The sequence below is a fragment of the Miscanthus floridulus genome, chromosome 4 (assembly GCF_019320115.1).
Source record: "Miscanthus floridulus cultivar M001 chromosome 4, ASM1932011v1, whole genome shotgun sequence".
In the NCBI taxonomy this organism is placed as follows: domain Eukaryota; kingdom Viridiplantae; phylum Streptophyta; class Magnoliopsida; order Poales; family Poaceae; genus Miscanthus; species Miscanthus floridulus.
In genome coordinates, this window is record NC_089583.1 from 15,318,479 (window position 1) to 15,330,956 (window position 12,478).

Here is a 12,478-nt window from a genome sequence, read left to right on the forward strand (position 1 = left end):
CCGTATTTGATGGCAAGTCTGAGCCACTTCAGGATTAGGTTGGACAAAAATTTAGGGTGGTAAGAAATTTTACCTCTTTAGTATTAGGGATTAGCAGAAATGCCCGAGCCTTGCAACGGGAGAAAAAGGACTATTGAACGTTCATGGAAAACATGACAAGAATGATACATATTTATTTATATTTTATTCTTTCTAAAAAAATTATAAATGTATAATTTATATTATGATGACCATGACATCCATAATATAAGTTAATGTTGGTAATAATATGGCAATGCTCTATTAAACCCTGTATCGAATTAAAATGCATCACAAAGCACGTAGATATTTAGACGCAAATGTATATCACAACATTAATTTTTATATTATCCATGTGGCGATACAGTTAGAAATCCTACTCATTGACTTTATAGGAGAACAAAAAAAATGTGTAGTTCTAATCTCTAATTAAAATTAACAAGAATTAATTTAGCGAGCGACATGTCATGGATTTAAAAAAAAATATTTTTCATTACATTCTGATCCACATATCTAGGGACCATAGACGATCTGACCTCTGAATTAATCTCCTATTTATCTCCTTTGTTTATATTTTCTGCTAATCTTGCCACGTGAATGACGATTATACCGTTCCAGCTAATTTATGCCGAGAAGAACAGGATCCACGGCCTGATGACCTGATCGTCGGTGCTGGCTTGCTGGGCGCTATCGTCATGGCCCCGCAGCACCCAGCAAGGCGGGCGGCTGGGCAGCACCTAGCGCGTGGGATGTCAGGGTCGCCTCCATCCAGCCGAGCGCGTCGGCCGCCTCCAGCAAGCCAAGTGCGCCGGCCAGCGGGCTGCACAAAGCGTGCTGGCCGCCGTGGTCACGCCGAGCATGGGTGGCGGCGGTACAGCGCCGAGCGTGAGGGGCAACGAGGCTGTGCCGTGGCCGTGGAAGTTGGCACTCATCTCGGGGGAACGCGGAGCGTCGGGGTGCGCCGAGCACGGGTGGTGGTGGCGGGGCAGCGATGAGTGCGGGTGGTGGCGCCGCAGTGCCGGCCCTATGGGTAGGCCACGAGGTGCGACGGCCGAGGGCTCAAGCGAAGGAGGGGCCCAAGTCCAGGTATACAAACCCTCAGGTTCTAATGTCCTATAGTCCATTAGGCATTAGCAAACTAATAAGAAGAGAGACATAGAACTGGCTAGGCGGTCCAAAAAGACAACATTGACATTTATTTTCTAGTTTCCTTTCCCCACGACCCTCGGGTAGAGAGGAGGTGAGGAGTCATGCTGCACACAACACACTCGTGGAGCTGGCGAGCCGCGCCGCCGCGAAGAGTTAGACTACCGGAGACACAGACACGGCGCACGAGGACGGCAACCAGGCATGGCTCCACGACAATGACATCTTGATTCTTTGCTTCTTATGAATTGCAATCACCGATTAGTTGTTTAGGCCTAAGATATTTTTTCTTTTTTATTTTTAATTTAAATTAATTATTTGTATAGTATTCCAGACTTATAGTACTTTGTACCCATATAGTCATATTTTTCTTCTAATTTACATGTTAGAATTTTATAATATTACTTAAGAAATATTTGTCATGGGTGAGAAAAGAAAACAAATATATTATTTTTTTAATCTATATTATTCCTCGATAATTATCATACATCTACAAATATATTCCTTAATCTATATTGTTCCTCGATAATTATCAGACATGTTAAATTAAAAATATGTTATTGAATTTGCTTTCGTTTTGCAAGTAAAATTAACGCCTATATATTATAAGATTTTATACATGATCAAGAGGGACCATTACGATGAGATCGCCGGAGGGCCCTTAACCGGCACTAGGCGCCGAGCGCGCTGGCCGGCGGTGCCGTCTCGCGGCCGTCCTTCATCCTCCGTCGCGGTGCTATGGCTTCTATCCGGAGACAATCCTGTCTTGCGTGGGTTCGTATTCCGTGGATAGCGTCGACCGAGACCGAGCCCATATCAACAAGCAAGGAACGTGGAGGCCGAGCCCGAGACCAAGCCTAGATCAACAAAGGGCAGAAAAAAAAAAGAGATCCAAATTGACTGGACTTTGAAAAGAGGATTTTCATATAAAAAACCAAAATCCGAATAGAGATTAGAGTTGGACGAAAAAAATGTACAAGAAATTTTGTCTTTTTATTATTAGGTAGGTATATAGATATAGAGATATAGATTTAGATGGTATATCTTGATTTATTTTTTAAAGGAAAACAGACTTATTTAGGCGTGACGTAAGCATGATGTCATCAAGCTAATAATGAGCATTGGAGCAAAGCACACACGGGGCTGCTTGCTTCGCTTGCTCTCGTGTTGTCGCTGCGCGCGTGCAATGGGCGGGGGCGTGCGGCTGCGCGTGCCTATGAGTGGGCCGGATTTCTCGCAAGAAGAGAGGCGGACGGCCCAACGCGAATATGGGAAGGAAGAAAAAGGTACAGAAAGGAAGAGAAAGATACAAACCAAAATCCTTGGACGTAAATTTTTTCCCTCTTTATTATTATTAGATATAGATTAGGGATAGATTACCTCTGGACAAAGTTGAGATGAACCACGATAACACCATCTGTCTCCTAGCTAAATCATATGAACACAAGAAGTGGATAGCGAATATATCTCTATCCCTAATATTAAAGCGTTAATTAATATGAACAGAAGTGGATAGCAAATCTATCACTATTTCTAATATTAACTAGGATAGGAAACGTGCCGATGCATAGCACGGAACCCGATATATCTTGGAATCGAATTCCTTATCATCGCTGAACGCTAGTTGTTGTAACTTGTATGATCACGAATCATAAATCCAAGTCATGTATTGAGAACTACAACTTTGGTATGGATCATGTCAACATCTGAGGTTGTTTAAAAAATTTTAAAATTTTAAATCCACGAACTTAAAATAATATTTTAGGACTCTTTCGAATGAAGAACTTCTCAACTACAGTTTGATATAAAGTTTGTCGAGTTCATATGAAAAAATTATGAATTATTTTTTAATGAACTATTTTTAGAGACGACATCTTAATATGTTCGCCTCAAAAAATCAATTTTAGAGATGGACACTTAAAATGGCTGCCTTTGTTAATAACAAATTTTTAGAGATGGACATCTAAAGATATCTATCTTAGGCCACCCACCTCAGTAATTGATTTTCAGAGGTGGGAATTTGCCTGGAGGCCACCTGGCCATTTTATGGAGGCGGTCTCTAGATGTGCACGCCTCTGCTAATCAGAGAGGCGATATCCTAAAATCGTTTTTGTGATAGTGAGTCCAAATGGACTGCTATAACCCCGCTTATGCTCCGAATTTCTTTGGTTATTTATTAGTTTGTGCCCATCTCTTCCGGTTACTTCACATATGTTTGCATGGAAAGCATATTGGTCCTTTTCCGTTTTTTGCATGGGCAATATGATCTATTCACGCGCCTTTCTTTCACCCAATCCATTGAAATGGATATTTTAATGCTTGCATTGTCCAGCAGCAAAGAAACATGATTTTATAATGGTACCAAGCAAATTTTAGAATTGGCGATGTCATTAACAAATTACGCGGTTGAACGGTGTTTGTAAGCAAAATTTGCCACCCATTGAACAAAAGTAGACAGCAAAACAATATTTAAACATGAAACCCATATTATTTTTTATCTTCAGTGAGTGCCTTCATGACTAACTGAACTGTCAAAAGCCGAGCTTTTTTTTTCTTTGAAAATGTCAGTCAGGTATCCATATAGAGCAACTTGCTAAGGCTGTCTCCAACAGGAGACCCATTGCGGAACCCAAACCCAAAATGGGTCTCTAACACAATACCTATAGCCTCCGACAGAGTATCTATATGGAAGACCCATTTTAGGTGCCAGGAGCGGCATAACCCAAATTTGAGTATCCTCGCTACTGGAGACCCATCTGCAGAAAGGGTTGTCTTTTGGGTCTTGTTGTTGGAGAAGACAAAAAATAGGTATTGAACCCTTTGCCTGTAGCGCTACCTAAAGGACGAATGGGTCTTGTATTTTGGGTCGCGGTTGTTGGAGACAGTCTAATTAAGGTCCCGTTTGGCACGTCTCCACTTGACTAGTGTAGCCATTTTTTCAGCTTCAACTCCACAAACAGCTCACTCAACGGAGCTGCAGCTGTTTTTATGGACTGTTTGGCGAAACAGCTCCTCCTTGTAGACAATATTAATGAAAAGACCAAACTACCCTCCTCCTCCTCCTCCTTTCGGTCCTTCTCAACGCATCCGGCAGCAATGCCCGCGCCAGTGCATGTCTACCAGGAGACAGCCACATCCCGCGCACCCCACAGCAGCTGCGTCTGCGCCCAAGCGCCTCTAGCAGGTGGCGGCCGCGTCCCGCGCGCCTCGGCGGCGGCACCCTTGTCCGCCCCAACGCGTTTGGCAGGTGGCGTTCACATCCCACGCACCCCCTGCCAACGGCGTCCGCTCCTGCACGCTTGGGCGGCGTGCCCTTGTCCGCACCAGCACCCGCGAGCGTCCTGCGGCTGGATTCTACGCCCTCGGCGCCCGTTGCCGGTCTTCCCTGCGCGCCCCGGTAGGAGCAGCCTAGCTTCCCCACGCACGCCCCTCTTCTTCTCTATGCAGGAACAAAACGGGTATCTGTTCTCGCAGGGCCCACTAAGGCGAGGTGGAGCTGGGTGAAGCCACTGTTTCCAGCTTCATCTCGCACCTATTCTCTATCTCGGCAGGTTTTAAGGGGCTCCTAGGGTGGAGCTATTTTGTTTTACCCCATTTGGCACAAAATGGCTCCAAATAGCTCCAGGAACCAGTGGTGGAGTTGTGCCAAACGGCACCTAAAGGCACCACTTTTCCTTCGGCGGTCTAGAAAAATTCCATGACTAATTGACGTTCACATCTTCACATCCGAGAAAAAGGAACTAATAGACATCAGAGGAAGATTGGACAATGGAGAGATATCAATTTATACATGACCACATATATTTACGAGCATAAATTTTGTCACCGCAGAGCATATGTGACCGTAGTATTATTGCACTCCAGAAAAGAGTTAGCACATGTTTGCCAAGTAAGAAACATTTGTATTGGACCCACATACATGGTTCCATACGTAGTACTGGATGTTGAAATCACACATACAACCATCAACATTTATTTATTTGTTCACAAACATAAGTAGAGCAACAATAACATTGATCACTCTACTCCACACATAACTGAAAAGTCAACACACAACACACAACAGTGTAGCACACACCAAACCAAAGTTCACAATCACACCAGACAAGAGCACACCAATTGGCAGTAGCACGCATGAGGGCATGTCTCATGCTGCTGTTGCACAAGCTGAAGGGAATTCAGCTGTTGGACTGAATGCTGCTCTTATTTTATTTCACTACTACCCAAACAGAGTACATAGGCTGGTCCGTCTGCATCACACCATCTTTCCAACAGGAGCACATAGGCAGCAGTGATGGATGGATGGCTGGATCCCTCGAGGAAACCTGATCAAACAAACCAAAGCAAAGCAAACTGATGCAAATGAGACAGACCACAGGACCCAAGTGAAAAGCATATGCATCCATGTTGTCATTTGCACGCGTGCACACACACACACACACACACACAAACCAATCAAGCGAATGCAGAAGCAGAACTATGAGCAGGAGATTGAGGGCGAGACACCAGCTAGCAGGCTAGCCAGTGACTATAATCCAACGAAGAGTCACCCAGGTTACCTCACCTGCAAGGGTTTGAGAGGAGAGCATCAGAGAGAAACGATAATATCCATCAATTTAGGTGAGCGAATCAACAAATTGAAGTGTCTTGCATGGCAGTCGTGATCGATGCACGTATATAAAAGGAATGCATAATTCATCACTAACCACTAAGCCATTGGTCAGGAACTCAGGATCGTAGATACTACTGTAATTGTCTTGTATTATGATAAGCATATGTAAAAACATTGGAGTTTGATGGCAGAGATGGAGGGAAGGGAGTTCAATTAGTTGCTAAATAGACTTGGAATGAAAGACATAATTCTAACATATATGTTCTAGAGCTGCATGATGGGAAAGAGGGAGGGACTACCTGAGCACACTGCCCCTGAGCAGGGTCTTCTTGTAATACCGTGGGTGGATGGGTCGGTAGTTGTCCGCTTGCGAGCGGTCATCCCACTCCAACCTGTCCCACCATTCCTTCTCGCAGTCGCACTCCACAACCTTGTTGCTGCTGCCGATGTCAGGAAGGCGTGTCAAGCTCCAACAGCCCCTGATCTTGACGGTCTCAAGATTAGGTGCAGACATTCTGACCCCACAAATGTGCTGTAGCGAAGGGAGCTCATGCAGGTGGATACGCTTCAGCTTGGGGAAGTCTTTGGAATTTGTCTTGTCTCTTTTGAAAGGAAATATCTCCCTGAGATCACCGCACCATGCAATCTCAAGGGTCTCCAGAAGGCGCAAGCTGTTCTCATCCCCGCGAAACAACTCCATGGTCGGGAGTACGTGTATAAGCCTAGGGCAGAAGTCCAGGTGCAGCAAAGTCAGGTGCGGAAATATACAGTATCCATTTGATGTTGAGATATAGCGTGACTTTAGGAGTCGGGATGCCCAGAATATTCTCAGCTGATAAGTAAAGCCAGGGCCTTGATTCTGCACCACTCTAGGTCAGGCCATTGTGAACCATATTCATCTGAAGTGATACTGGTGATGGACAGACTATCGTGCACGTGCAGGATCTTAGCACACTTTATTATAAACCAAGGGACAGCAATAGTACTGGTCTCTTCCCCACCTTGTAGTGATTTTGTCCTCATTTGGTCTTGTATGTGTATGTAGCACCTCTTTTCAGGAAGATCAGGAACATCCGGGCAAGGCCACATCCACATGATTCCCAGAGTATCAGCACCGCCTTCACTAGCTTGTTGTACGCGGTCCACGGAGATCTCTGTGTATACTGTAGACGCAGGCTGCCGCTGCAGGTTTGCCAGCAATTGCTGCTCACGACTGCCTGCGCTCTTGAGTATTCCTTCATCTTTGCCACCACCACCAACAGCGGTAGGATGAGGAGGAGAGGAAATCTCCACATATGCCTTGCGGGAATCAGAATAGACTGGCTCCAGGGACGCAAGGAGCCTTGCATCCCGTACAGAAATGTGCCAGTCAAATTCACTGCTTGGCCGACTGCCATGTGGTGCAGCTGCAGATGCTACTGATGTTCCAGTAGTAGCAGTACTAGTACCCCGCTTGGCCTTTTCTTCTCTAGATTGGGCGGTGGGTGCTGACAGCGTGGTGTCAATGCACAGCTTACCCAAGCCTTCTTCTTTCATTTGGTCTTTCTTCGGTGGCCACAGGATTGCACAAAGCTTCTCACAGTGAAGTAGATAGAGCTCATCAAGGTACGGGATTTCTGTTGTACTGAGGTCTAGTGTTTTCACTGCCGTGCCTGAGATGTCTAGGGTGTGGAGCCTCCACATCTCTCCTCCCAACAGTATATTCTTCAGGTTAGTACATCCGCGGAAGGAGATCTTTTCAACCCCTCGATATTCATCAACAATGATGACAGTCTCGAGGCACCAAACGTTGCTGCTGCTTACCCCTGGCCCAAATAAGCTCGTCATGGGACTGGAACCACTCCGATAGTTTCCTGAAAAGTCAAGATGCTCCACCTTGTTCATCTCAGAGAACAGATCATTTTGTTGGCAACTGCAGCTGACACCAGACTTTTTCACTCGGAGCTTGCGGATGTTAGGCAATCGTCCCTGTAGCTGGCCCATGTCCCATCCTTCGGCTCCGATCACATTTAGCTCCCTGAGCTGGGTCATGAGAGCTAACATCTGCGCCGACAATATCTGATCACAGTCTGTGTAGCGCACGTCGAGCACCCACAGCCTCTGAAAGAACCGGCAGATGTCATCCTCCTTTCCCGCTGTATCTGTGCTTGTCCCGGTGCCTTGGCGGCAATGGTCAAGCCATAGAAACCTGAGTCTGTGGCAGCAGAGGAATGGAGGTGACTGAAAATCAAAGGTGCAGCCTGAGAGCTTGAGAACACAAAGCTTGTCAGCATAGTGTTGGAACATATCTGCGCTAGGAGCTTCAGTGGGGATCCTATTAAACCCATATTTTGGTGAAATCCAATATGGCTTGCTCTCAGCACACATTGACAAGTGATAGGAGGGCTGGTAGTCCATATCCAATGGCATGTCATGCTGTAAAGCATCAGCAGCTCTCCACAACCAATCATCGCCATCACCAGCTCCGAGGTCCCTCTCTTCCTTTTGTATGATGCCATCACATACCCAGTAGTTGGCGCCATGGGTTGGCAAATCATTATGACTGCCTAGGGAACACAACTCCAACATGTACCTGAAGCACTCGTCCACTTGTTCAGGGTGATCGATGATGCCACGAGACCCAGTAGTCTTCATCCTGTGAGCCATGGCTAATACTTCCGCAGCCTCTTGGCCTACAAGGTAGGACCAGTCCTTTGTTGGATCAGAATATGGAAACCATGGGTATGGGAATGGGGGCACCGAGATAAAAGCGTCAGTTGTTCCCGCGGTCTTCATAGCCGTGTCAACTTTCCTCCGAGGTTTGAGCCGGAATCTCCCTTGGAATGTCCACAGCACCTTGCTGGTTGAAAATCCGTATAGAGGGAAGCCACAGAAACTGGCCAGATCGATCTCCTCACTGCTCCCATTGTGGAAAATCACCAAGAATCTGCGGTTCAGCTTCTGTATGTGTTGCTGCATTTCCCTGATGACTCGTTGTATCTCAGCACGGGATCCCTGGGCCACCCCACGGAAATCGTCGTTCTCGTCCTCCCTGTCGAACAACTCCATCACTTCACTGGGGAGCCTCAGTTGCTCTGCGACCGCCCTCTGAAGCGCTCTCCTGCTCTGCCACATCGAGCAGTCGATGTGGATGACCTGATCAAACTCCTGTTCGGCCAGAGCTCTCTTCCCATCTGCTGAAGTTGTGGAGAGGCGTTGGGCGATGGCTCGGAGGACGGCGGACGCCCCCAGCCCGTCCCAGCCGTCGAAGTAGAAGACATTGTCTCTGCTACCGACGGTGCTGGTAGTATTAGTCTTTTCCTTCAGCACTCCGAGAATTCGTTCAGTGGCCTCGTCTATCGTGTTGGCAAAAATATCCTGCATACATATGCACAAATGCGTCAGGCCGTTGCGGATTAAGGTGGAGCAAAAACCAGAGGAGAGATCTTGCTTGCTGCAACCTGGGTGGATTACCTGAGTACGCATGATGGATTGGATTGAGGTAATTAACCGGCCACGCCGGTCAGTTCGCCTTGGAGGATTATTTGTGCGTTCGGTGTACCACTACTATATCTTCAGCGATTAATAATGCTGCTGCAACCTCCGCTTCATTTTGGAAGGGAATGGTCCATGCGCAGAGCTGCCAATGTCCAGCAGACCGATTCCATTTGGATTACAATATGGAATCTAACCCATCGCGATCATTCCATCCGCTGACCTGATCAACACACAGACATGAAACTATTCACTCAATCCTGAAATTTAGGAGATCTTCAGTTTTTTCTATATCAAATTATCTTAAGTTTATTTGACCAAGTTTGCAGAGTAAAATCTCAACTTCTATTACATCAAAAAGGTAAGTTACGAAAATACATTCCATAATGTGTCAAAGAAAGCTTATTTGGTGTCATAAATATTATTGTTCTTTTTTCTAGATTTTTTTGTGAAATTTATGACAACTTGAGTTAGAACAACCAAAAAATACATCATATTTCTGGACAGATGGGGTATTTAAGAACATATAAATTATCCATGTATATGTAGTGTCTCATGCATCCTAAATTTTATGCTACACGTATGATATATCCACTTCTCCAAATTAGTTGATTTCCATGATGCGCAAGAGCTACATGCAGCAGAGCAGCAACAGACGATGAACTTGAGTAGCAGGACATATATAAATATTTTCTTGTCGAATACGTAGCAGGAGATATGTAGAAAGACAAACGGATCAAACCAAATATTGCATGTAATTTCAAACTAGTGGTTCTTCCCATGATTATGAGCATGTTACATACATTGCAGAAGGACTTGAATTTGCAACGGAAGCGATCCAATAATTAAATTACATACCTCGCTTATGTTGAATTGGCATGAACTAGCAGGATAGAAAGCCAAACAGATGGAACCGACGATTGAGCGAGTGTTGTGCTTGTGTGCGTGTATGAGGGAGAGTCCAGAGAGAAGCAATGTAGCTGGTGGTAGTCCACAGAAACTTTGCTTTTTAGGCAAATGTTCAGATAAACTTTTCTTTTGTGTGTCTGTATGCTCATCAGAGATGATTCTTTGCTTATTGGGTGAGACAAAAGAAAACAAAAGACGATTCTTTGCTTGGAACCAGCTAACCGGCCGCTGCAGGATTTTCAAAAGATAAAAGATTAATAAAGAGATACTAGTAACAAGTAGCAAGGGCTCCTCTGTTTCTCGAATACGCAGCAGAAATTAGTTGTTTTTTTTCCTCTCGAATATAGCAGGAGATATGTAGAAAGCCAAACGGATCAAACCAAAGATTGCATGTAATTTCAAATTAGTTGTTTTTCCCATGATTATGAGCATGTTATTACATACATTGTAGGTTCAATAATTAAATTACATTCCTCGGTTATGTTGAATTTGCATGCAGCAGCAGGAGATAGAAGCCAAACAGATGGAACCGATGATTGAGCGAGCGTTGTGCTTGTGTGCGTGTGTGAGGCTGGGTCTGAGGGAAAGTCTATAGAGAAGCAAAGTAGCTGGTGGTGGTAGTCCACAGAAACTTTGCTTTTTAGCCAAATGTTCGGATAAACTTTCCTTTTGTGTGTCTGTATTCTCATCAGAGATGATTCTTTTCTTACTGGTGAGAGAAAAGAAAATAAAAGACGATTCTTTGCTTGGAACCAGCTGGGAGCGAGCTTCGGCTCAGCTGGTCAGGCGGCGAGGCTAAAGGCCTCAGCCTGCCGACCGGAGTTCGAGCCCCGGTGGGGGCAGAATTTCCGGTATCCACCCAAAAAAATCCCCTCGTTGTGCACGCGAGCCTGTTGACTGCGTTGGCTGCGGTGTGCCTCTGGTGCCGCCGGCCCGATGACCTGTCTCGGTTCACTCGGCCCTTCGGGATATGTGCCAGGGTTCGGGGGTTTTCTTGACCGGGGTCATACGGTCCCTTCCTATGACAATGCCGTGAGGACGGTTCTTTCCTCACCGGTCAAGTTTTTTTTTTTTTGCTTGGAACCAGCTAACCTGCGGCCGCTGCAGATTTTTCAAAAGATAAAGTTAATAAAGACATGCTAGTAATAAGTAGCACGCAAGGGCTCCTCTGTTCCTCGTTATCTGCCTGATCTGGTCCTACAGTAGAGTAGAGGGTAATTGAGTACACTATCCTTTTCTTTTGCTGCCTTGTGAGGGGCTCAAAGTGAGCAAAGTTAGGGAATCCAATGTCTCAGAAAACTTGATGTTTTAGCTTTTGGATAATATATAGGTTAGGTTCATATCAACTTGATGTTTCCATATATTTCTTTTAATGAAAGGTATTTTTTTCTTAAAAGTTCTGTTGAGTATTAATCTATCTTAAAAATTTAAAAATATTAAATTTTTTAGACGAAGGGAGTACTACTAGCTAGATGTAGAATCCGAGCTGCTGCTGTCGACCAATGTTTCTTTAACACTAGTCTATTATTAATTATTAATTAAAGAATGTTTGGAAGGCTCCATGCTAAATCTCACAAAATAAATCAAATAAAAAATAAATTTTAGAAAACTAGCATATTAGTATTTGGCCAACAAAATAACATTCCATATTAAATCTCAAGGTCTAGAAACTACCAGTTTAATCAAAGAAAGTAAAATAAAAATCTCCATTATACTACCTTCTTGGCAAAGACCAACTGGACCACTACAGTTCACTTGTACTCCTAATTCATTTGGTTATTTATTAGTTTGCGCCCATCTCTTCCGGTTAGACTTCATATATGTCTGCATGAAAAGTATATTACCCTTTTCAGTTTGTGATGTATATACTTTACGGTGCATGTATGCATAATAATAAGTCATATCTATATTCTTTATATTCTACATTCTATATTTCTATATCCACATCTATATACTCTAATAAAGCTAATAATGTCCACTATATACGGCGCATAAGGAGGTGGGCGGTAGAAGGCTTTGCTAAGGTGACCTGCACGGCAAGGCACAGGCGGTCCTGCAGAGCAATTGGCCGTTGTCCGTAGGAAGCCTCGCTTGATATTGTTGCTTTGTGATGATCAGAGGTAGTTGGTCATGTTTTTAGATTGGCAGCTTGCAGCAGACTATGGCAGCTAGCCCTGCAGCGCAGGTCTAGTTCAGTGTTGGACAACGTCGATTGGTGGCGCAAGCAGATCCGACGATTGTGACAACTACTTGGTTTGCAGTGGACTACGGGGCCAACTGTACATTGCAAAGGTTAGATTGATGTGGGACATTGTCGGT

The 12,478-nt window shown here is 44.8% G+C and overlaps 1 pseudogene; it reads right to left on the bottom strand.

Annotated features, from left to right (window-relative positions):
- Positions 1-6,071: 6,071 nt before the first annotated feature.
- LOC136551009 (uncharacterized) lies at positions 6,072-10,153 on the bottom strand (annotated as a pseudogene).
- Positions 10,154-12,478: the final 2,325 nt, after the last annotated feature.